Source organism: Malania oleifera, chromosome 5 (assembly GCF_029873635.1).
Source record: "Malania oleifera isolate guangnan ecotype guangnan chromosome 5, ASM2987363v1, whole genome shotgun sequence".
Classification (NCBI taxonomy): Eukaryota; Viridiplantae; Streptophyta; class Magnoliopsida; order Santalales; family Ximeniaceae; genus Malania; species Malania oleifera.
The window spans coordinates 61,173,213-61,200,740 of record NC_080421.1 but is presented as its reverse complement, the minus strand read 5'-3'; positions in this window follow the sequence as shown (position 1 = coordinate 61,200,740).

Here is a 27,528-nt window from a genome sequence, read left to right as displayed (position 1 = left end):
CACTGCTGATAATACTGCTCCCATTGACTTTTGGCTCATTGCATAATCCACCACATTTTCTTTCCCTAGATGGTAGCCAATTGTGCAGTCATAATCTTTAATAAGTTCTAGTTATCTTCTTTGCCTCATATTTAACTCTTTCTAAGTGAAGAAATATTTCAAACTTTCGTGGTCTGTAAAGATTTCACATTTTCCTCTATACAGATAATGCCTCCAAATCTTAAGAGCATACACCACTGTAGTTAGCTTAAATCATGCATAGGATAGTTCTTCTCATATTCTTTAAGCTGTCTGGAAGCATATGCAATAACCCTGCCGTGCTGCATTAATACGCACCCAAGTCCTTTCAAGGATGCATCATTATATATCATGAACCCGTCCTTACCTGATGGAATAGTAAACACTAGGGTAGTGACCAACCTATGCTTCAATTCCTGAAAGCTCTGTTCATAGTCATCGGTCCATTCAAACCTCACGTTTTTCCTTGTGAGTCGCGTTAGCGGACCTGATACTTTGGAGAAACCGTCAACAAAGCATCGGTAATAACCTGCCAAACCTAGAAAACTTCTAACCTCTTGAACATTCCTTGGTCTCACCCAATTCACCACTACCTCTATCTTACTTAGGTCAATTGATACACCCGCCTCAAAGATCACATGACCTAGAAAAGAAACTTGTCTCAGCCAAAATTCACATTTCTTGAATTTTGTGAACAACTTTCTCTCCCTTAATGTCTGTAACACCAGTCTCAAATGATGCTCATGCTCCTCTAAATTCCTCGAATAGACCAGTATATCATCAATGAATGCAACAATAAACTGGTCCAATTACTGATGAAACATCTGATTCATTAAATCCATAAATACTGCTGGCACGTTAGTCAACCCAAATGGCATCACCAGAAACTCGTAGCGCCCATATTTAGTTCGGAATGCTGTCTTTGAAATATCTTCTGCCCTAACTTTCACCTGATGGTAATTCGACCGAAGGTTAATTTTAGAATAAACCTAAGTCCTCTAGAGCTGATCAAACGAATCCTCAATTAGGAGGAAGAGGATATTTATTCTTAACTGTCAGTTTATTTATCTCCTTGTAATCTATATACATCCTCATGGTTCCATCTTTCTTTTTCACAAACAGAACTGGTGCTCCCTAGGGCGACACGCTGGGCCTAATAAATCATTTATCCAACAATTCCTGCAATTGATCTTTTAGTTCTTTTAACTCGGCTGGAGCCATTCAGTAAGGTGCTTTAGATACTGGTGTTGATCCCAGTAGAAGTTCCCTAGTAAATTCAACTTCATGGTCTAGTGGTAAACTAGATAATTCTTCTAGAAAAAAGTCTGAAAGTTCTCTGACCACATGAATATCGACTTATTTCCGTTCTTCTTTTGGTAATTCCTTTATGTAAGCAACAAATCCCTAGCAGCCATCTTGAATCAGTTCCCTCACTTAAATAGTTGACGCAAGATGTGGCGAAGAACGCACACGTGAACCAAGAAATCTGTATTATTGCTCACCCGGAGGTTTGAAAATTACTTCTTTCAAATGACAATCAATACTAACATGATTAACTGCCAACCAATCGATACCCAAAATTATATCGAACCCCTATATGTCTAATATCACCAGATCAACTGGCAGAACTTTTTCTTGAATGGTCACTAGAAAGTCCCAGAGTATCCTCTTACACTTTACCACTGATCCATTCGGCGTAACTACAGCCAACCCAATATCTAAAAACTGTGCCTCATACCCCATCAATTTAGCATATACTGACAAAATAAAAGAATGGGTGGCATCTGTATCAAATAAAGCAACATCTTTATATGAAAAAATAATAAGGGTACCTGTAACTACGTCTCCAGCTGCCTCGGTGTTACTCGACTTTAACGCATAGACCCTCGCCAGTGTAGTGTTCCTTTGCTGGCCTCCACGGGGCGCTCAATAACCACCTCAAAATGGTCTGGGAGCTGGTCCCTGTGATGGCAATCCCTGACATGACCAAGACTGATGCCTAGGTCTCCCACAATGATTGCAAATATCCTCTCCCATTCTACATTCACCTGGATACCTCTGACCATATCTAGGACAAGTAGGAATAGTCCGTCCATCCTAAGGACTACTGCGCCCATCATCCATCCCTGACTACCTCCATATCAGTCTCCTCTCCATGGGCCCCGACTGGAACTCGCTTGAAAATCCTGAGGCATGGGCCTCTTTCTCTGACTCTGATCTACGACACCTCTCTGCATGCCACTCTAGAGAACAACAACTCTGTCCATCACCTCCGCAAACGTTTGAGCCCAAAAACCGATGACTTGCTCGAATAAATTCTACCTCAGGCCTTCCTCAAATTTTCTTGCTTTCTTCTCCTTATCTGGTGCCAAGTGTGGGGAAAAATGAGACAACTCAATAAACTGTGCTACATACTGTGATACTATCATCTACCCTTGAGCTAAATGTAGGAATTCCGTTGCCTTCGCACTCCGAGTGATAGTAGGGAAATATCACTCAAAGAACAGCTCCTTGAATCGACTCCATCTCACTAACACGGGATTAGACCTCTGTTCCTCAATTAATCGCACTGATCTCCACCAGCGCATTGCCTCTCTTGTTAGTTTAAATAATGCAAAGCACACCTTCTTTTCATCTGTGCATGAAAGTACCACCAAAATCTCTTTAAAATCCTGAACCCAATTTTCAGCCACAACTGGGTCAGCTCCTCCAGCAAAAGATGGAGGCTTCATCCACGTAAACTGCTCGATCATGCAGCCATGCTGTCTCCCACTTCTAGCCATCTCAGCCATCATCTGTTGGGTGACGCTGCGCAATACTGCATCTATATCTCCACCTCCCATATTGGAGGGTCTTGGTCTATCACCTCCAGCATTTGTACCATTGCTCCCTGGATCCATCCTGAAAATACAAAGAACACTATTTCAGAATCCTATCTCCCATACATATCTAATTCATTTCATTCAACTAAAACTTCAAATTCACTATTAACTATCTCTCCTATTCCTAACCCATAATCCAATCCTGCAACCTAGACACATGACTCGTCAATAGTTTACTATGGCTTTCTTAAAATCATCACCCCAGGAAAGACACAGAAACCACCATGAAGATCTTGTACCCAAACCACAGAACAAAACCTCAAATCCTTTTCCTATATTTTAGTCTTGTTTTGGTTGCACTCTAAGGTCTACAGAACCTAGTAACCTAGGTTCTGATACCAAACTGTAATGACCTGCTACTGTATACTATTTTTTTCCTTAATATATATATAAAACATATAGAAAATATGTCTATAATATTGCTGAAAACATCTCAGGCCCAAAGGAGCACTGAGGAAAACTCTGTACACAATACATCCTAAGTAGCAGTAAACATGAAACTGTAAACAATTATATACAATACCATAAACCTAAAAGTCTCAAAACATACATCACAAAATACCTAGCGACGTCATAAAAAAAAAAAAAAAAATCTTTGGATCTACCCCCAAACCACTAACACCACAGAAACACCTACCCTTCCAGAAAGGGCGGCGCAAAAACTCCTCTAGTCGTGAGCTTGATCTGCTCACCTAACTGGATCACCTAAAAAATGGTAAATCACAGGGATGAGACAACGCTCAGTAAGAGGAAATATGCTATTACTAGTGTGTGGCTACTGAGTTACACATTTAAATTTACTATTATAGTACTTGAGAGTGTAAAACTACTAGTCTAGTATACTGTACAGGTTATGATTATTATAACTTAAAATACAACTGGATATCTGAGTTTTCTATTCTCATATAATTCTAATATTATAATAATACTACTTCTACACTATATATCTGTATATATATATATATATATATATATATATATATATATATAAATAACTATGATAATGCCCTAGGAACTGAATGTCATGATTTAACCCCTCATGACAGGGTTGTGCGGCCTGTAAGCAGGACTTACTTTGGTTAGCCTACCAGGCAAGTCAATCCATATCTCTATCAACCATTTGACCCACTATAGTCTCTCTGGGCATACTCCTACTTTATCTTATCTAACTGGCCACCTCAACCCAGCCTTCTAGGGAGAGTGCAATCTCTCCTGGTGCGGTTAGACGAAATTCACATACTATCTGAGATATGTGGTTGCACTCTAATTTGAAATAGCAACGGTACCGTGCTCTGCTGTCTGAATATCTCCACAGGGTCTAATACTATTTAGTACTGATATATATCTTACCATCTTTACCATGATATAGAAATAACCATAACATTTCAAAACTGATCTGCATATTCTGTATATCTGTCTGAATAACTAAATAAACTGGATAACTGAGTGTTATGGATTTGAAGTCATGGCAATGAATATTACTTTAAATCATATTTTTTGAAAACTGATATCAATGTTTTCTTGCTAATAAGCTGTAAAACATGATATTTGCAAAACTGCATAAATACTATACTAAATTGTAATAAACTCATGCCACACAATAGAGTAATTAAGTCCCATGCTCTTAAAATTTACATCTCCTGATATAATAATAATAAAATTTTGGAAAATTGAATAATAATACTGATACATATAAAATTTTCTGATAAATTTTCTAAAAATCCTAGCATAGCATATTTCCCTTACCTAACTACTAAAATGCCCCTACAGTGTCCAGTCCTACACCCGCAGGGTTCCTCGTTCAACACCCTGAAAACAATATCTCCTTAAACAAAATTTAGTATTTCTTCGAGTACTACATTTCCTACAACTACGGAAAAGCCAAATACTAAATTAAAAAGCCTTACCTTAAATTTGGGATGGAGTTCAAGCCAGCCCCACTAACGATCCACTCTAGCAAACTTAAAGAGAAGTTTCCCAAGAGTGTTGTGGTGGCTTCGGATCATTGAACCGGAAAGAATTTGGCCCAAAATCTTAAAGAGAAGGGGAGGGGATGAATAGGAGTGAGAGAGAGAGAGAGAGAGAGAGAGAGAGAGAGAGAGAGAGAGAGAGAGAGGGTTTTCGCGTGAGAATTCTGCAAAAAATTTGAGTTTAGGCTATTTATACACTGGCCTTCGTCGACGAGACACATCACTTCATCGACAAGGCCACAAAGGAAGTTTTTTGACAAACACTTGTTCCTCGTCGATGAAATTCAGAGCTAAAAATAGCGTCTCGATATCTCCTTGCCGACGAGACACGTGTCCTTGTCGATGATCCCAATAAGCCACTTCGTTGACGAACGCGAACCTGCTATAACCTCCCCTTTACAATTTCCTTTCTTTCTCCTTTTATTATTTAATTAATATAATTCCTTAGAGTCTTTACAAGGTGGTGATCAGTAAAGACATAGTATTTGATGAGAAGGCTATGGTGAAGCGTACTCAAGAGTTTGATGAACAGAAATAGGAGCCAAAAAGCTGGGGCAGTGATAAACATGTTGTGTAGGTGGAGTTGGAAGCTCAAGCCAACAAAAATGATCGTGGTCCTGTGGTTGCAGCGAGCTTTAGCTCGGGAAACCAGCAAGTCGATGATATTCCTATACAAAAATTCGAATGCACTATTAGACCTCCATTAAGGTATGGTTTTGATGAGTTAGTATCTTATACTTTCCTTACTTGTTGCAATGATTCAACTTCTTTTCAAGAGGCAATGCACGATCAAGAGAAAGATAGGTGGATGGGAGCAATGATTAAGGAAATGGAATCACTGCATAAGAACAAAACTTGGGAGTTGGTGGAGCTTTCAGATGGGAAGAAACTGATAGGTTGCAAATGGGTGTATAGGAAGAATGAGGCAATTTCAGAAAAGGAAGGAGAGAAATTCAAGGCACAATTGGTGGAAGAAGGATACTCACAAAAGAAGGAGATAGATTATGATGAGATCTTTTCTCCAGTGGTATGACATACTTCTATTAGAATTTTGTTGGAGTTGGTAGCTTATTACTATCTTCATTTGGAACAAATGGATGTGAAGACAACATTTCTTCACGGTGACTTAGAGGAACAAATCTACATGATACAGCTAGAGGGATTCATTGAACCAGGGAAAGAGAATTTTGTTTGTAGCTTGAAGAAATCTCTTTATGGGCTGAAACAGTCTCCAAGGCAATGGTATAAATGGTTTGATTTATACATGATGAAGATTGGCTACAAACGGTGTGAGTATGATTGCTACATTTATGTTAATAAACTTAAGGATGGTTCTCTTGTTTTCTTGTTATTATACATCGATGACATGTTGATAAATACACAGGATTTAACTGAGGTGAATCAGTTAAAGGACCTGTTGCATAAGGAATTTGACATGAAGGATCTTGGTTCAGCCATGAAAATACTTAGGATGGAGATTCGTCGTGACAGGACTACAGGGAAATTATGGTTATCTTAGGTTATGTTTAGAAGGTGCTAGAGAGGTTTAGCATGAATCATGCAAGATCAGTATGTACACCTCTAGTGAATCATTTTAAATTGTTTACTGCAGATTGCCCAAGTTCGGATAAGGAAATCCGAGACATGTCAAAGGTCCCCTATGCTAGTGCTGTTGGGAGTTTAATGTATGTTATGGTATGTATGAAGCCAGATTTGGCTCATGTGGTAAATATGGTGAGCAAATTCCTCTTTAATCTAGGAAGGTAGTATTGGGAAGCCGTCAAATGGATACTTAGATACTTGCGGGGTACATCGGGATATGACATTATGTTTAGCAAGTAACAGGGTTGTCCTTCAGTTATGGGGTTTGTTGATGTAGGTTATGCTGGGGATATAGATGACAGAAGGTCTACAACGGGATATGTGTTTACCTTTGTAGGAGGACCGGTATGTTGGAGATCCATGTATAGCCTCTGGTTGCATTATCCATGATTGAGGCGGAATATATGACAGTTGCCGAAGCTGCAAAGGAAGCCTTATGGTTTACTGGTTTAGTCAGAGAGCTGGGGTTACAGTAAGATGGTGTGGTGCTGCATTGTGATAATCAAAGTTCCATTTACTTGGTGAAGAATCAGGTATACCATGCTAGGACCAAGCACATTGATGTGAGGTTCCACAAAGTACGGGAATTGATTGCTTCAGGTGAACTTATGTTGGATAAAGTTCACACATATAATAATGTAATAGATATTATGACCAAATCAGTTACTTCAGAGAAGTTCAAGCATTGCTTGGACTTACTCAATGTCTCCAAGTGTTAGAAGGGAGACATACCCAACCAAGCATTTTCAAGTTCAAAGTGAAGCAGTTCATGTTTTTGAGATTCTCCTAAGGGGCGTATAATCGCCAAGGTTTAGATTGTTATTTGTGGCTCTTATACTTCTATTTTTAAAAGCAAAGAAGGAAGAAGGAAACACATGATGGGGGCGGCACTATAGGACTCATCGACGAAGGCTTTGAAGCTTATCGACGATTAATTACCGAGAGCAGGAAATTTTAGACTTCTGGCATCGTCGATGAGAACCCTGTATTCATCAAAGAAGGTTCTTCTTAGTCTCATTGACGAGGCCCTGTGTTTGTCAATGAGAGGCACCTGGGCTGTGACATTTTTTTTGAATTTTGAATTTTTGAATGTTGGGTGGTTGGGCAAACGGGGGGAAACCTCCGAGGAACCTCTATATATGTCATCTAGGCATATTTTGAGAGAGAGAGAGAGAGAGAGAGAGAGAGAGAGTGATCATTATTGAAGTGTATTGTGTACATTTTGATTTCCATAGTGAAATTTGTGTGTCATTGCTTCTGTGAATGTAGGCTTTGCTGAACCACGTAAATCATGTTGTTGTTCTTATTGGTTGTGTTACTTGTTTCTCTTGTTGTTTATTTCGCTATGCAATTTCATTATACGATCCATATCACAACCGATCGACCACCTGCTGTTTTTTTTTTTTTTGGTCTTTTGGTTTGTTTTTTTTTTTTTTTTTTTTTTTGTAGAAATTTTTGATTCCCTAACCCATTTTGAAAAGACTTTTTGTAAGGTCTGTAAAGAGGACTTGACCTCATGAAAACCCTACTACTTTAATATCTCTCCAAAATGAATATGCATTTATGCAAACTTGAAAATAAAGAAGAGAATAATGAGAGTAACTTTTTGATTTTTTAGTTTATATGGTTGGATCAACAAAGTATACAGCCTACATATCATTTAAGGAGGAATCAAACCATCTTTAGTTTCCAAAAAAAATTCAAATTTTTATTTAAGATAACATTTGGGTTATTTTGAGTAAAAAAACTCTTGAACTTTGAATGCTTTGATCTTTGAAACTTGAAAACTTTGATTTTACTTTTTAGAAAAGAGGTTTCTTAATTAATCCTACAATGAGACTATGAATAATTCATTAAAAAGTTGATTTTTTTTATAAAAAAAAAAATATGTTTTGATATCTTTAGGAGGAAAACATGGAAAAATGATTGAAATGATGGAATGAGAGATCTCCTCCAAACAGGCATGGAAATCTTCTAAGTCTCAGCCAATGTCCTCTCTTTCCCCTTTGTAGGTGTTATAAAATCGTTCACCTATAGTCTATTATAGACCATGCAAAACTGGAGGGAAATAAGTTTGAATTTGAAAATTCAAATTTAAGCTAAAATAACTACCAACTTCCAACATCATCATTTGTTATCTAACATGTGGCATTAATTAGGACATGTGGCAAGTGGCACTAACCATCTTTGCGCATGTGTGAAAAAATGGGGAAGAGAAAGGTCGATCAACTGCCATAAGTGGTTCGATGACTACCTACTAGAAAATTTTATTTTCTTTTTATTTTTCTTAAATTTTGAAATTTTGATTTCTTCAATTGGGTTAAGATTTCTTTACTCAAAAAAATGACTATTAAAACTTGCCCCTCTTTTGCGAACATATTTTGGAATAAGATGTTAAGAAAAGATAGAGATGTCATTTTTGACCAAACTCTAATGAGATGTTAATACTTAGATCTTGTTGATTACATCAAAGGTCATTGAAAATTCCTCTTTTTATTTGTTAGCTAAGATTGTACCTCCTCTGAAAAAAAAAAAATTTGCTTTTACTACATATGGCCTTGGTAGTGATGATCCTTCTTTATTGATGCTGATGCCCATTGTCCTCAACCTTTTTAATTGATCTAATCAAACAAACATGTTCTTAAGCTTCATGAATCACTTGAAAAATGAGTAGCTCAGAAGCAATCCCAAGTATAGGAGTTCAGTCATGTAATAATTAGCCCAAGGGCTAGATCGTCTCCTCGGCGAATGCAATTTAATTCTAAACTTAGTGTAATTCCAAAAGAAAATAAGAAACAAAAGGTTTACCGAACACAGTTCAAATTCGGGTTCCTGGAACTTTTGAGATTTTTGCTATGAACTTTAAACCCTAACTAAAAGATTTAACACATGTATAATAACTAAATAAAAACCAGACTCAACACAGAATAATGACAGAAATAGACCTGCAACATTCAACTAAATAAACGCTAAATGTTCTAAACACTAATTGAAGTTCACTAAATAAAGATATTTTTTAATATGGAGACCGGAAAAAATTAAAATTTAAAAAATTACCAAATACTAAAAAAACTATTTTCACTAATAAAACACTAAGAAAATTAATTGAGCCCTAAGACAGAATTTAATTAAGAGAGATGCAAACAAAGTTAAGTAATCTCCCAAACAAAACTTAAGACAATAATTAATTCAAACAAGGAAAAAAAACTAATTAAAAATTTAGACTTTAATGAAACCTTCAATAGAGAGACTTAAAAATAAAAGTCAATGTAAAAAAAAAAAATTGAAATAAAAGAGATTAAAAAGACTGACTTTTAATAATAGAAAAAAAAATAGTTCCCAACAATTCTTCAAGATTCAAAATAAAAAAGAAAGAATAGAGAGAGAGAGAGAGAGAGAGAGAGAGAGAGAGAGAGTAAGGAGATAACAATTGGCCGTGTGAGAGAAGACTCCAAGAATTGTTCTTCCTCCTTCAGCAGCAGCAGATAGCAGCCTTGGGTTCTTGTTTTAGTAGCAGTGGACAGCAGCCTTAGGTTCTCTGGTTTTTTTCTAGTGTGGGCGAAACTAGCCACGACAGCAGGCAAGGCAGCAGGAGAGCCAAAAGAAAAAGAGACAGAATCGAGAGGGAGAGAAGGCGAGACAGGAAAAAAGAAGAAGCAAGAAAGAGCTTAGAGAAAAAGGAGATAAAGAGAAGAGAAGGCAATACTGAGAGGGGTTGCGAAAGGAGAAAGAAGAGAAATGAGAGGAACTTGAGAAGGTGCAGCAAGGGAGAGAGGTCGAGGAAGGGAAGGGACAGAGAAAAGGAAAGACAAAGAAAGGGAAAGAAAAGAAAAGAAAAGAAAAGACTGAGGGAGAGAGAAGGCAGAGAGGAAAGGGGGAGAATGAGGAAAGCTGAGATTAAGAGAGAGGAGAGGAGGCGCTAGAAGAACGGCAAAGGAAAAGAAAGAAAGAAAAAATCTAAAACCTCCTAGGAAGCCCTACTTCAGCGCACTCGTGCCCACACTTAGCCTCACGTGCATGGTTGGGACATTAGCTGGGCCTCCCTTCTTTTTTGTTTTTTTTTTCTTCTGTTTTCTTGTTTCCAAACCTGGCCTTTCTTTTCATCCTTGCAGCCCATCTCCATTCAAACGACCTTCATTTACATTGACGTGCATGGCCAAGCTTGGCAGCCCACTAAATGTCCACGACCTGCAGTCTCACGCACATACACGGTTGCCAAATCTCTTCACACACAAGGCCCATCTCATTTAATGTTGCATGGCATGGTTTGGCTTTAATTTTCAAAAGATTATTCTTTAAATATCTAGGAAAACCCTGGATGCTCACGGTCTTGTCTTCAATGACCTTGATTTGAACTCCAGTTTACGTACACAACTCTCCATGAACATGACTCATTCATGTGAATTTTAATTTTGACTTTGACGTCCAAAAATTATCCTATGATAATAAAACACAAATGCTCATAAATTTTCAGAAAAAATAAGATAATTATCTAAAAATCATCAAATGAGCTCATGGATTAAATAAATGGACATAATCAGGCATTTAATTAAAATTATAATTGTCAATGCATGAATTTAAATGCCTAATTATGCAACTTTGACGCGTAATCACACTCCCCAACTAACGTTTTGCTAGTCTCTAACAAATAACGTGAATGCATTCATATCAGGAGAGTAGCAACTAAAATTCCAATACTTATGAAAATCACGTGCCATGAAAAATATGCTTAATGAGTTTAAGAACACAGGACACAAATTAATCCAAGTTACGTATCGCCTAAGAAATTTATACACCATTTCAACCAAAGTAATAGAGAGTAACAAAGCTCATGTGTACAAAAGAGGATCATAATTCCATGATTGACCACCAGAAAACATTAATGGTTTCAAATACTCCATTTAATCTGAGACAACCATATGGTCTTACTCTAATTCAAAACTACTGTACGGGCGGCTTTCACACTATTACACTTTAAAAGGCATCCACTTTCTTGATTGGTTAGGATCCCACTAGTAGGTAGTCATTTCCAGTGCATGAATGTACAAATGTGGATTTCACACTACTATACTTTAAAAGGTACCCACTTTTTGTTTAGTTAGGACCTCGGTAATAGGGAGCCCTTTCCAATACACAATTGTTCCCCTCTTTTTATTCCTTTTTTTTTTTCTTATTTTTTTTTTCTTATTTTTGCAACTGATCCTTGGCTTGTTTCTTGTTTTCATTTGTTTCAAACTTTTTTTTTAAGCCATTAGGATATGGTTTATTAGAGTCCCAAACAATTGAAGTGTATATCAACCAAAAATGATCAAAGGTAGTCTTTCTAAGTCTTCTAACCTGTGTAGTGTGTGTAGCAAGACTTTCAACATCTTTCCCTTAGTTGAAACTAAGTGAAATGGATAAAATTCTCTTTTAATTCAAACTTTGATTTTCATTACATCCTACATGTTCCATATCCTCAAAAAGAGAAAAAAAAAAAAATTGGCATGTAACGTTCACAAATAAGGAATTTAGCATGCTCTGAGCTCAATACCAATATTTCCCAAATGTGGACCAAGGTAACATGCAAACATCTATAATATGCAAATATCACATTAAAACTCATTAGGTGGAAGCACACAGTATCGCATGCAAATTCTTTCCCCCTAACTAAAATATAGCATTGTCCTCAATGTTTGAAAAGAGAAGCAAAAGAATGATAATGAGGGAAGTAGAAAAGTACATGGGTAAAACAGTAAGGGAGAAGAAAAACTAAAACTAAAGGAAAATGTACCTGCTAATAAACTAAAAATAGTACAAAATAAAACAAAATGAAAAACAAAGGAAAGAAAACATCACATTATGTCTAGAGGAGACTCAAGAGGAATTTCATCTGGTGGGTGTAGGTCTATAAATTGAACTGGGGAGTCTCCAAATTTGAGTCACCATAATGAATCAATATTGTCACCTGCACAAAAATTAGCCTAAAATAAATCAATACATTCTAAGGTACCAGATAAAACATGTGTAGACTGCCTTCCTCGTTTTAACAAGAAAGGATCTCTATTCAGTATATTTTTCAGGAAATTCACTTCTTTAAGAACTGGTCTTTGAGGCAAAGTTGTTAGAGCAGCTACCTTTGGTTCTTCATAAGCATCAACATTAAAATTTTTACCTAGTTCCTTTAAATGTTCACCATTCTGCTCACCCTTTTTATCAGGTGTACTTATCACCTTACCACTACGGGGATTTGCTTCAGCATTGCATTCCTTGACATTTACTCTAGTAGGGAGTGATTGTAGTAACCCAGAAAATTATAGAAATTAAATAATAAAGAAGAGAGAGAGAAAAGAATTTTTCAAGAAGGCTTTGCAAGGGCTTGTCTACGAACACAAAGAGTTCATCGACGAATAGTCTTCTTGGGCTCATCAACGTGGACATGTGACTAATTGATGATAATTTACCGAAGGGGTTGATTCAAGGGTTTGAAACTCGTCGATGAGGGTTATGTGTTCATTGAAAAACCTCCTTCTTGGTCTCGTCGATGAGGCGACGTGACTTGTCAACAAGGCCACATGGTCAGCCTTTGATATAAGCATAAAAATCAGATTTTTGATGAAAATTTCAGCTCTCTCTCTCTCTCTCTCTCTCTCTCTCTCTCACACACACACACACACACACACACACACAAGGTTTTGGTTTCTCTCACTTCTCTTTAGATTTTTGGCCCCATTTCTCCCCAGTTTGACGATCAGAAGCTATCACGATGATCCTTGGGAGATTCTCTACAACCTAACCAGAGTAGAATTTCGATTTGAGAAGTTTGTGAATCATCCCAAAATCAGGGTAAGTAGATTATTTAGGTATTTTTAGTATTACTAGGTTTATCTGAGCCCAGATTTTGTATTGTATGAGGATATACTGGTGTTTTGTGGAATAAAATTAGGGTGTTATGATTTCAAGATTAAGGTGTTTGTGGGACCCTGCGGTCATGGGTTGAGGACCCCAGTGGATATTTCTCGAAGTGCCCAGGTAAATTAGAGTTTTGTAAATTACGAATAGGCAGGTTCAGGAAATATGAGTACAATGATTTTTTTGGGTAATTTAGTGTTTTATTGGGGAATATGTTTATATGCATTATTGCAAGATTTTGGGGATAGTATGTCGTGAGCGTGAGAATAGAGTTGGAGGCAAACCTCCAAACCAGTTATGTAAGGGAAATATGTTATGCTAGGAATTCCAAAAATTTTATCTGTAATACATAACTATTTTGGGGTAAATATTATAGAGTATAAGTTGTTGGCCTTACAAGGCTTAACATCTTTTTTTGATGCTAACAAACAAGTGGAACTAAACATATTTAGTTGAGCAATGATATTTTAGGATTCAAGTTTTTGAAGCTTAAGAATATGTATACAAGGATGATCATATGGAGCTTAAAGCATGGATTTCAAGATGATATTTTTAAAATCTTTAAAAATATGTTAGAAAGCTTAAAAGCATATGAAAGCTTGAAGAAAAGCGAGAGAAACAAAAGAAAGCAAAACAAGAGAACTCAAAGAAAAGACAAGCATGAAGATTCAAGTGCCAAGAATGTTCAAAGTCTTAGAAGTCTTTATATAAGTGTTTTATATTTTAAATATCTTTTGAAATATTTTTTAAGCTCTTTTAGGATTGAATATGAACTTAGAGACTAGATTTTTAAAACCTTGGAAAATGTTTTTAACAAGTTATATTTAAGTCTTTCAAATAACAAAAGGGTTTAAAAATGAAAAATGAAAAATTTTTAGAAAATGGATTGGTCAGCTGACTAACCAAAAGACACTGAGATTGGTCAACTGACTGACAAAACAATAGAATGAATAACTACCCAGCCGACTGACAGTTTGCACTGAGATTAGTCAGCTAACTGACACACCTAGTTAACTAACCATTTTGAATGAGGTCGAGCCAGCCGACTGACAAATTAATTGAATCAGCCATCTGTCCAGCTCACTGACCCTGTGAAATGCACTACCTAGTCACCTGTCCAGCCGATTGACTCCACGGGAATTTGAATTTTTAAACCTTAACGGGAAAATTCTAAAAATCTGTTTTTCATATGTGAACGTTATAAAAACTTGGTGGACACTCCAAGTAACTTGGGGAACAAGGAGACTAATCCTAAAAAGTCTATAAATACTCAATTAACCCCAAGAAATTAATAACCAAGAAATTACACAACAAATTGCATTCAATCTCTCAATCTCTCAATCTCTCTTAAAGTTCTGTATTGCTCATACTCTCTCTCTCTGGGGGCAATTCATCTGAATTGCTACTGAAACATCAACCTATGGTTCTCATACTGAGTTTTATCAATCACTAAAGAACCCTTGGTGATCTCTACACTTGAGCTTCAATTATATTTCATATTGGTATTTAAATTATTGAAGTACATAAGTGCTGAATTTGTACTAATCGACTCTGTTTGAGAGTGTTCTTGTACGCAGTGTTCACTTCATATTTTTTGTAGTTCTCAGATGATTTGAGGTGTTTGGATCATTGGCTAAGCATGGGGCATCGTTTAGAGAGGTGCTGCTTTTGCCTAATTGAACGATTGACCGAGTGAAGGGTATCACTTGAAGAGGCGGGCTCTAGCCTACTGAAGGAGTGTGTAAATGGTGTTGTTTCACTCAGCAAAGGAACTGGTTTTAGTGAATCCTTTGGTGGTTTGCCAAAGTGAGGACTTAGGCTAAGGATAAGCTGAACCTCATAAAAATCCGATGTCACTCTCTTTCCCTTACTCTATTTACTTTCAGCATATACGAACTGCGTGGATGTTTAAAATTCTTTAAAAATATATACTACGTGGATTAGATATTATATAAATTTAAGCTTAATTTGTTTTTGGGATTGTGAAAACCAAAAGGGAGTACGTTGGTTGATCTATACTTTGCGGAAACCATAGGGGAGTACATTGATTGTTGAAACACCCAATGACTCTTTAACTAAAAGTTTATTTAACGTTTAAGATTTTGAAAGAGTATTGGATTTTATATGGCACTTCATTTTAAGAAAGCAAATTCATTATCACAAGGCTTGCATTAACCACAGGACTTGAATGAAACTTTCATATATAGAGGGTTGCAAACAAACAAAAGTTGAATCTTATATCTTAGTTTGAATATTGTGGTTGATTGAAAAATTGATTAGTTTAGTTGATTAATTGGTTAAGTACTTTGTTGGTATATGGTTGTGGATTGAATATTGTTTTAAGTATTTATTGTGTATTTGATCAATCAACAAGAAATAAAGTATTCATTGAAAGAATTAAATTAGGCTAAAGAATTCATTAAAAAAAATTAAAAGAGGTTAAGGATTCTTGAAAAGAATTAAACGAAAATTTTAAATCCAATTCACCCCACTTTTGGGACTACACCTTGGTTCTCAATTGGCATCAGAGAGGGGTTATAACAAATCCTAATAAGTAGTTATATAAAGATCTTAATGGCTCACATAGGCGTAGCTCCCTTCGGACAGGGTCAATCCTCAACTAGGCCACCCATATTTTGTGGTTTGAATTATACATTTTGGAAACAAAGGATGAGAATATATCTACAAACCATGGATTGGAAAGCTTGGAAGGTTGTCACACATGGTGACCTAATTCCTACTAAAATAGTAGATGGCAAGGAAATACCCAAAGAAGAAAAAGAATGGACCGATAATGACCATAGGATGTTACAAGCAAATTCTAGTGCTATGAATGCTTTGTATTGTGCCCTTGATATGAATGAATTCAATAGGGTCATGAATTGCAAATCAGGAAAAAAGATATGGGATAAATTAGAAGTTACTTATGAAGGAACCATTGATGTAAGAGAGAGTAGAATATACATGCTCACAAGCGAGTATGAAACTTTTAGGATAAAAATGGATGAATCAATCACTAGTATGTACACTAGGTTCACCAACATAGTAAACTCCCTAAATGCATTAGGAAAAACATACACCACTTATGAAATGATTAGAAAAATTTTTAGAGGGCTGCCACCTATATGGGAACCAAAAGCCACTGCCATAATGGAAGGAAGAAATTTGAAAAACACCTCCTTAGATGAACTTATAGGTTCTCTCCTTACATATGAAATGACAATGAATGAAAGAAGTGAAAAAACTAAAGCTCAAGAATCTATAGCCTTCAAAGCTTCAAAAGAAAACTCTAGTAGTGAAGATGAAGAAGATGATCTAGCCTTCATATCTAAGAAACTTGCAAGAATACTAAGAAGGAAAGAATAATTCAAAAGAAGAATCCAAAACTCTGAATCAAATGAAGAAGAAACCAATATAAAGAAATCAAAGAATAAAATCCTCACATGTTATAATTGTAGGAAGGATGGACACATAGAATCGGAATGGCCACTACTTAAGAAAGATTCTAAGACGAAAAAAAAAAAGGCAATGAAAGCCACTAGTTGGGATAATTTGAGTACAAGTAGTTCAGAAAAGGAATCAAGTGACCAAGAGGTTGCTTATACTTGTTATATGGCTTGGGACGATGAGGAAAGCTCCTCTTCCAAATCCTTAAATAGTTCTTGTAGTAATTCATCTAATGAATCCAATAATGAAAGCATGCCATCTTATGAAGAGTTGCAAAATGATTTATTCAAAGTGCATAAGATGTTAGTTAATCTGACTAAACGATACACATCATTGAAAAACAAGAATGAATGAACTATGAAAGAGTTAGAATCTCTCAAACTTTTTGAAAAAGAAAAAGACTCAAAAATCAAGAAAATAGAAATAAGAATGAAGTTGTGATAAAAAGAGTTAGAAGCTAAAAATCTTGCTGAAAAAGAAAAAAAATTGAAAATCAAGAAATTAGAAAGCAAGAATGAAAAGTTGATGAAAGAAGTAGAAGACTTGAGATCCCAATCCTCTATGGAAAATGGGAAAGACTTATATATTTCAGAATTAGAGGATAAAATTAGTAAGATGTCTAAAAACCAAGAAAAGGTTAAAAACGTAGAAAATTCTGAAATTTATGATCTTAAAAAGGAAATTAAGGATCAAGCCAAAATCATTTATAATTTCACTAAAGGAAAATAAAATTTTGACAAAATGATTGGCTCACAAAGAATGTCTTTAAATAAAGAAGACATAGGATTCAATTGAATTGAAAATAAAAGGAAAAAGAATCTCTATATGAGATACTTCACAAAATCCTCTAAAGACTATGCTAGCACCTCTTCAAATGCCTACACACATACCATATGTTTTCTATGTAAGAAAAGGAGCATGTGAAATTTGAATGTCCATTAAAAAGGAAGGTGTAAAAACAAAACAAGTTTGGAGAATTAAAGAAACATCCCTTGTTAAACCATCAGGACCTAAGAAAGTATGGTTACCTAGATAAAAAGCCTTGCATGGAAAAACTAAAAGTTTAAGAGCTTATCTTATTAAAGCAAACAAAAATGAAAATTGTTAGCCTCAATTAATGAATGATTCATACAAGCCTTAAATTAGAAAGTATTAAGATATATGGATGTTTATATGAATTCTAAAGAAAAAGAATATCTGAAGTAAGTAGAACTTGTTGCATAAGTATTTTGATAAAGAAAGTTTGGTAGGAAAATTGTCAGCCGACTGACCATAAGATCAGCCGACTGACTGAACAACATCTTTAAGGAGAAAGGATAGGTCAGCCAACTGGACGGAAGCTCAGCCGATTGACTGAAGGTAAAACTATTAAACAAGTTTGAAATGAAATACTTAAGCAACATAAGAACAATCCAAGCAAAAGTATAGTACAATGCACATGATAATAATATACTCCATGCTTATGTAATATGCTATATGCTACATGTGTATATCTTGAAATTGGTATCTTGAAATTTCTAAAGACAATGACAATATTGATGATTCATGGCTTACTATATTTTGAAAATCTAAGCATAAAGTTATTAAGCATAATTTAGAAGCATAAGTTTTGGTATGATATTGATATGACTTGATTAATTCTTGACCATGTATGCTTATCATGGATACTTGATGATGAAAAACTTGCATCTATAAAATTTAGTATTCATGAGTTGTGCATAAAGTGACATTAGTATTGGTATTTATGAAGTATATTAGTATCCATGAATCTATAAATTGGTATTTGAGGATGACAAGTATAATTATATCCATGAGTATGTTGTGACATTGATATAATATTTGTATTTGATACAAGTATCCATGAGCACATACATGATATGAATTAATGAAGCATGGGATGATAAAAGCATAATTGGTATAAAGTCTGAATGTATTAAATTTAGGGGGAGTATAATGACTCATTGATTTTTAACTTTTAAATTGGTATCATGAATCATTTTTTAATTGGTATCATAAATTTTCAATTGGTATCATTCTTTATTGTTTCAGTTAGTATCAAAAGTTCAATTGGAATTAGAATTAATGAAAATCTCAATTAGTATCATATACTTGATATGCATGTTTGATATTCATATGCTCAAAAATATGATTTATTTGATATCCCACTCTTTTTTATTAATGTCAAAAGGGGGAGAAAGTTTGATAAAAAAATTGAGAAAATTGAGCATGGCATGGCATTAAAATTTTTGAAAATGTTTGCATCATAGATATAGAAAAAGGGGGAGAAGTATTTGAAAAAGGGGAGAAGTATTTGACATTGAATGATCTTGAACTTAAATGATATGATGAGCATGATATTGTATGATATAGAAATTGGTGTTGATATTGATCTTGAAATTTTAAATATGTTAAGATGATGCTTATTGGAAAGGGGAGTTTTTTAAGGCTTACTCATATTTTTGCTCCTTATTTGTCATCATCAAAAAGAGGGTGATTGTTGGCCTTACAAGACTTAACATCTTGTTTTGATGCTACAAACAAGTAGAACTTAACATATTTGGTTGAGTAATGATATTTCAGGATTCAAGTTTTTGACGCTCAATAATATGTATACAAGAATGATCATATGAAGCTTAAAGCATGTATTTCAAGATGATATTTTTAAAATCTTGAAGAATATGTGAGAAATCTTAAAAGTATATGATAGCTTGAAGAAAAGAAAGAGAAACGAAAGAAAGCAAAACAAGAGAGCTCAAAGAAAAGATAGGCAAGAAGATTCAAGTGCCAAGAATGTTCAAAGTCTTAGAAGTCTTTACATAAGTGCTTCATATTTTAAATATCTTTTGAAATATTTTTGAAGCTCTTTTAGGGTTGAATATGGACTTAGAGACCATATTTTTAAAACATTGGAAAATGTTTTTAACAAGTTTTATTTAAGTCTTTCAAATAAAAAAAGGGTTTAAAAATGAAAAATGAAAGATTTTAAGAAAATGGACTCGTTAGCCAACTGACCAGAACACATTGAGATTGGTTAGCCAACTAACAAAACAACAGAATGAATAATTGCCCAACCGACTGATAGTATGCATTGAAATTAGTCAGCCGACTGACACACCCAGCCAATTGACCATTTTGAACGAGGTTGAGCCAGCCGACTGACAATTAATTGAATATATTTCTGGTAGACAAAAATGCCTTAGCCGCTTGTTTAACCAACTGACACTGTGAAATACACTACCCAGTCGCCTGTCCAGCCGATTGACTCCACGGGAATTTGAATTTTTAAACCTCAATAGGAAAATTCTAAAAATTAGTTTTTCATATGTGAACGTCATAAAAACTTGGTGGACACTCCAAGTAACTTGGGGAACAAGGAAACTAATCCTAAAAAGTCTATAAATACTCACTTAACCCCAATAAATTAATAACCAAACAATTACATAGCAAACTTGCATTCAATCTCTCAATCTCTCTCAAAGTTTTATATTGCTCATACTCTCTCTTTGGGGGGAATTCATCTGTATTGCTGCTGAAACATCAACTTAAGATTCTCATACTGAGTTTTCTCAATCACTAAAGAACCCTTAGTGATCTCTACACTTGGGCTTCAATTATATTTCATATTGGTATTTAAATTATTGAAGTACTTAAGTGTTGAATTTGTACTAATCTACTATGTTTGAGAGTGTTTTTGTGCGTAGTGTTCACTTCATATTTTTTGTAGTTCTTAAAATTTTTTGAGGTGTTTGGGTCATTGGCTAAGTGTGGGGTATCGCTTAGAGAGGTGCTGCTCTAGCCTAATTGAAGGAGTGACCAAGTGAGGGGTATCACTTGGAGAGGCGTGCTCTAGCCTACTGAAGGAGTGTGTAAACGATGTTGTTTCGCTCCAAAAAAGGAATTGGTTTTAGTGAATCCTTTGGTGGTTGGCCAAAGGCGAGGATGTAGGCTGGGGATAAGCTGAACCTCATAAAAACTCAGTGTCACTCTCTTTCCCTTATTCTCTTTACTTTCAGCATATACGAACTGCGTGGATGTTTTAAATTCTTTAAACATATATACTATGTGGATTAGATATTAAATAAATTTAAGATTAATTTTTTTTGGGATTGTGGAAACTAAAAGGGAGTACGTTGGTTGATCCATACTTTGTGAAAACTATAGGGGAGTACGTTGATTGGTGAAACGCCCAAAGACTCTTTAACTGAAAGTTTATTGAAGGTCTACGATTTTGAAAGAGTATTGAGTTTTATATTGCACTTCATTTTGAGAAAGCAAATTCATTATCATAGGGCTTGCATTAACCACATGGCTTGAATCAAACTTTCATATATACAGGGTTGCAAACAAACAAAAGCTGAATCTTATATCTTAGTTTGAATATTGTGGTTGATTGAAAAATTGATTGGTTTGGTTGATTGATTGGTTAAGTACTTTTTTAGTATATGGTTATGGATTGAATACTGTTTTAAGTATTTATTGTGTATTTGATAAATCAACAAGAAATCAAGAATTCATTGAAAGAATTAAATTAGGTTAAATAATTCATTAACAAATAATTAAAAGAGGTTAAGGATTCTTGAAAAGAATTAAAAGAAAATTTTAAATCCAATTCACCTCCCTTTTGGGACTACACCTTGGTTCTCATAAGTTATCTTCATTATCAGAAAATATAGATTTCAGTACAGAAGTTTCTATTTATTTAGTTGTGTGACATGAGTTAATATTAGAACAATTTAGAATTTATAACAGTCCTTTAGAATATTGTGAATTACATTATTTTTGCACAAGAATATGCTTTGATATGATTTTCAGGATTTCAAAACCATAACACTCAGATATTTCAGTTATTTCAAATCAGTTAATTATAACATTATGGTTAATTTAGTTAAATTGAGTCATGGTTAATTAGTAATATAGAAATATAAGTTATATATATATATATATATATATATATAAAATATCAGACCGTGATGGACAAGATCAGTTTTAGAGCACTGTATCGCAGCTATTTCAGTTAAGAGTGCAACCACATATCTTAGATAGTATGTGGATTTTCAGTAGTCGATCATGCCTTGGTTGTGGACAGGCTCCTCGTTAGTTAGGGTTGAGTGGTCGATCTGACTATCGGAGTTCAGTTGACTTATCCTGGTAGGCCAACCAGTGATGGGTCCTGCCTATAGGTTGCACAACCTTGTCATGAGGGGTTAAATCATGACTCTTAGTTATACATCCAGAGAAATTTTCACAGTTATTATATACATACAAAAAACAGCAGGTATACTTATAGTTATTAAAAGTATGTTCAAATAGAAAGTTTAGTAACAAATGCATTTTTTTTTTTAAACACATGTGTGAGTTATACTGTATATCATTGTTACATGCTATTTTGATTTAGTTATTTACAGTGTATATATAGTTTATAAAAACTCATATGCCACACACTAGTAACCGCATACTTCTTCTTATTGAGCATTGTCTCATCCCAGTGACTTAACATTTTTCAGGTGATCTAACTAGACGAGCAGAGCAGGCTCGTAGATAGAGGAGTTGTCAGTACTGCACCGGTTATAGGGTAAGTTATTTTTGGGGATACGTATTTTGTATAGATCCCAGAGGATTTAGTATCTAAAATTAGAGTGATGTGTAAAAGTATTAAGAAATTCTGGTATTGTGTTTCTGCTTGTACACTTTATGTTTCCGCTGCCTAGGTATATGTTTATGTTACTGGGCATCAAGGTATAGGATTTTACTAGTCAACTTTATTATTATTATTATTATTATTATTATTATTATTATTATTATTATTATTATTATTATTATTATTATTATTTGTTGGCCTTACAAGTCTTAACATCCCGTTTTGATGCTAACAATTAAGTGGAACTTAACATATTTGGTTAAGTAATGTTATTTCAGGACTCAACTATGACAACGCAAGGTCAAGTGCTCACAAAGCTTGTGTTCCAAAGAAAGAAAATCAAATGAAGCTTAGTGCATGGATTACTTAAAGCATGAATTCAAAGATAAATCTTGAAGATCATGAGAGCATTGATATTAAATACAAAGCTTCAAGAATGAAAGCTCAAAGGATCATTGAAGCACAACAACAAAGAGAAATCAAAGAAATGAAGAGAGTCAATAGGAGATGTATTATAAGTACTTGAAGTATATTTCGAGTATGAAATCATTTTGAAGCTCATTACGCAAAAGAGACTTAGAGACATTATTCTTAACACTCGGAACATATTTTTCAAAGAAAACAAATTAACATTCCAAGAATAGATAAGAAAAGAGAGAGAAAACAACAATATTTTAAAAAGTCAAAACTTTAACTTGATAGGCGCCTGACTCAACATGGTCAGTAGGCTACCACTTTAAAAGCTTTTAAAATATACAGATAGAAGGACGTCAGGCTACTGTCTGGGTCTTGACAGGTTCCTGATGGTGCAAAATGAGAAGCCTGATGAGGTTTCATCAGGCTACTGTCACCTTTCTGCCTATTTTTTAAAGTAAGGAATTTCAGTGACAGGCGTCTGACCCCACGGTGACAGGCGATTGTCGCCCTATTGCTTGTGTATTTTAGTAGTTTAATTCATTGACAGGTGACTGACAAGAACCCCTTAGGCTACTGACACGCGGCAGATTTTAACTTTCGTAATGAACATATTTTAAAAATTAGATTGCTTGGGGCTCCAAATTGGTTCAAAACAAGGACACTACTCCAAGTAAAATTAGGGAACAAGTTAGATAATTTTCTAAATCTATAAATATGCCTCAAGACCAACTAATTCAAACAACCAAGAATCAAATTCAACATTTTTACTCTCTCAATCTCAACTTGCATGAAATTTGCCGAGACTTTGCTGACTCTCAATCTTGAATCTTGTGCTACAATTCTAATTCTTTCATTAATTGAAAGAACTATTTGGTGATACACTCTTTGAGCTTTGTTGACCTTATTGGTCACGCCCGGTTTTGATTATGACAAATACTCATTGTATCTAATGAGTGTTTGAGGTTTTGTGCAGGAACTAAGAATGATAAGATCAAGATGTACACAAAGCAAGAAAAGCTTGAAGACCAATTTATAATTCAGCATTGTAATATATTTATATTGGTCTGTAATAGTAAGTAGGTATTTGGTTTGTAATAAGCTCACACACATCACATGTATGATTTACTACGTAAGCTCAAACAAACCATGAATAAGAAAGGACCTTAGAAAGACCTTAGGGTGTACCCTTCGGTCGACCGACACCGGACTTTTTTTCGGTGTCTCTGTTTTGTACCCAAGTGACCCTAAGACACACACATGTACACATATGATTGTTAGGCACTTGAATAGGGCTTGTTTGTTTTAAAACGGGATGGAAATGCACACCTAATGCACTTTCGGTCGACCAGCCAAGCCAGTACATTTTGGCTTCGTTGACCGAAACCGGTCCGGGTCAACTATTGACCAAGGCCCTAGTTGACCGAGCCCTTACAGTTCATTTGACCCCGGTCGACCAAACCACCTAGAAGTCAACATTTTGACCTCCCGGTCGATCGACCACTTTTTGTACTCCAACTACCTGGTCGACCGGAGGGTCCTCGGGAGAATTCCTATCGGTTTGGTCGACCGAACCAGCCAGTTCAAAATGGCCTGGTCGACCGAACCTCAAAAATCTGGAAAATCGCCTTGCCCCGGTCGACCGACCACTCAGTTCAAATTATTCCTGGTCGACCGTACCACTTGAGTCTTGGTCGACCGAGACATTTCTGGTTGACCGGACCTCTCGGGTTGCCCTGATTTTTTTACCGTAGTTAATATTTTTAAACAGGGTTAAAATGCTTAAACATCATTAAACTTTCTTAATAATACCCAATAGGTCCCCAACGGTCATATTTTCTCCCATGTCTATATATATGACTTCATTTGAGAAAATTAAGGGGGATTAGCCACCTTGATTAGGGAAAAACTCTCTGAAAAATAAAAACCCTATACTACTCACTTTCTTACTCAAACCACTCATACTTGCCTTCTATCATTGCCTATATATTTTGTAAGTTGATTGAGTGTTTTGCTTAAATAGGTTTGCTCTCCTTATGCTACTTGTTTGACACGATATTCTTGAGAGCCAAACCTAAGGATTCTTAGGGGGCTTTTGCTAATTAGCCTTTCCTAAGAAAACTTTGTGAGATCTTCTAAGCTTGCACCTTCATTGCAAGATCTTGAGAAGAGTGTATTTGTTTTTGTTTGCAAAATCTTTTCAAAATCATTTTCAAATATCTAGTGTGCTTTGTATTGATAAATATATTTGAAGAGATATTTGTTTATGAGATAGTGGTCTTTGTTGCAATATTTTTTCACTTATATATTATTTGCTGAAGACAAAGATTACGCATCTTTTGCAAAACCGAGCTCATATTTCATTTGATACTCACATGCTTGAAATATCCTACTGATTGAAATACTTGAGATTAGAAATCTTTGTGTGAACTTATTTATTGAACATATCTTGTGATACAAAGACTGTTTGTTTGTCACTCTCACGTACACATTACACTGATAGAAAATAACTTTGAGAGTCGAACCATTTAGACCACATTGAGCTTACATATTGAATCATATTGTGGTGTATGTTATTGCGCGCATTTGGGTACATATCTGCTTTACACGAAAGCTTATTCATTGTACCATTTGATTGTATTTAAAATACTATTGTATTTCCAGGCACAGGCCTGAAGAGGAAGACTAGCCCTGGAATAGTCCCGGATTGGCTTAGACCCGGTTAGGAAAGCTAGGTGCATCGTCCTGTTAAGGCGTGTAGGTTGAGGTTAGCCCCGCTAATTGACCTGGTTAAGGTTGAGGTCAGCCCTGTGTTAATTTGACCTGGTTGTAAACAGTGTCGCTCCACCCTTAAGTGAGCCCTTAGTGAAATCCTTTGGCTTGCGAGCTAAAGGCGGGGACGTAGGCACAGTTGGCCGAACCCCGATAACATATCGTGTGTTCATTTACATTTCAGCACTTTATATTTACCGCACATGTATGTTATGGGTGAATGATGCGTATGACTTAATTTCCACATTATATTTATCTACGCATTTGGAAATTGAATAGACTGACCCTAGGTTGTGTATATACTGTTGTTTATCTGGTTTAACCTAGGCGATAAATTTTAAATTCCAATTCACCCCCCCTCTTGGGAATACACCAATTCTAACAAGCTTTAATCTGAATTTCATATTTGAATTACTTTGAAGTATATAGTTCTGAATTTGTACTAATCTACTCTTTAAAAGAGTGTTCTTGTACGCAACTATCATTTTGCATTCTTGTATTGTTTTTGACGATTCCAGAATTTTTGTCTTGATGGCTAAGCGTTGGGGAATCGTTTAGAGAGGTGCTGCTCTAGCCTAATTGAAGAAGTGACCAAGTGAGGGGATATCACTTGGAGAGGTGGGATTTAGCCTACTGAAGGAGTATGTAATGGTGTTGTTCCGCCCAACAAGGAACTGATATTATGGAATCCTTTGGTGGTTTTCCAAAGGTGAGGACACAGGCTAAGGATGAGCTAAACCTCATAAAAACTCAGTGTCATTCTCTTTCCTTTACTCTTTTTATTTTCAGCATATATAAACTGCATGGATGTTTTAAATTCATTAATCTTAAAAACTACGTGGATTGGATTTTAAATAAATTAAAGTTTAATTTATTTTTGGGCTTGCGAAAATTGAAAGGGAGTACGTTGGTTGATCAATATTTTTTGAAAACCGCAGGGAAGTACGTTGATTGGTTAACACCCCAAAACCTATTAACTAAGGTTTATATGAAATTTGAATTTTAGCAAAAGTGTGGATGTTTTGTTGAATATCAGATTGAGAAAAAAATTTCATAAATACAAGGCTTGATTCAAAAATTCATTCACTACAGGGCTGCAAACAAACTAAACATCTTGAATTCTTGGAAAAGCTAAAAGAATTGCATAGCATATCTTGATTGAATATTTTGTGGATTTGACTGATTGGTTTTAAAAGTTTGGGGTGGTTGATTGATTGTTTATTTGTGTTGTGGTTGTGGATTGAATAAAAGACTTAAGCTTTTGTTGTGTATTGAACAAAACAATAAAAGGTTAAGACTTCATTAAAAAAAAAAAGAATTTAAAAGAAATTTTAAAACCCAATTCACCCCCTATTGGGACTACACCTTAGTTTTCAATTGGTATCAGAGAGAGGTTATAGAAAATCTGAATTATTAGCTATGCAAAGCTCTTAAAGGCACACTTAGGCGTAGCTCCCTTTGGAGAGGGCCAATCCTCAACTCGATCACCAATCTTTTTTGGTTTAAATTACACATTTTGGAAACAAAGGATGAGAATATATCTTCAAACTATGAATTGGAAAGCTTGGGAGGTTGTCACAGATGGTGATCTAATTCCTACCAAACTAATAAATGGAAAACAAATCCTTAAGTTAAAAAAAGGACATGACTGAAATAGATCACAAAATGCTACAAGTAAATTCAAGTGCTATCAATGCTTTGTATTGTGCTCTAGATATTAATGAATTCAATAGAGTCATGGCCTGCAAAATAGCCAAGGAAATTTGGGATAAGTTAGAGGTGACCTATGAAGGAATGGTCAATGTTAGAAACAATAGGATTGATATGCTAACCAGAGAATATGAAGCTTTTAAGATGAAAACGGATGAATCAATCACTAGCATGTACACAAGGT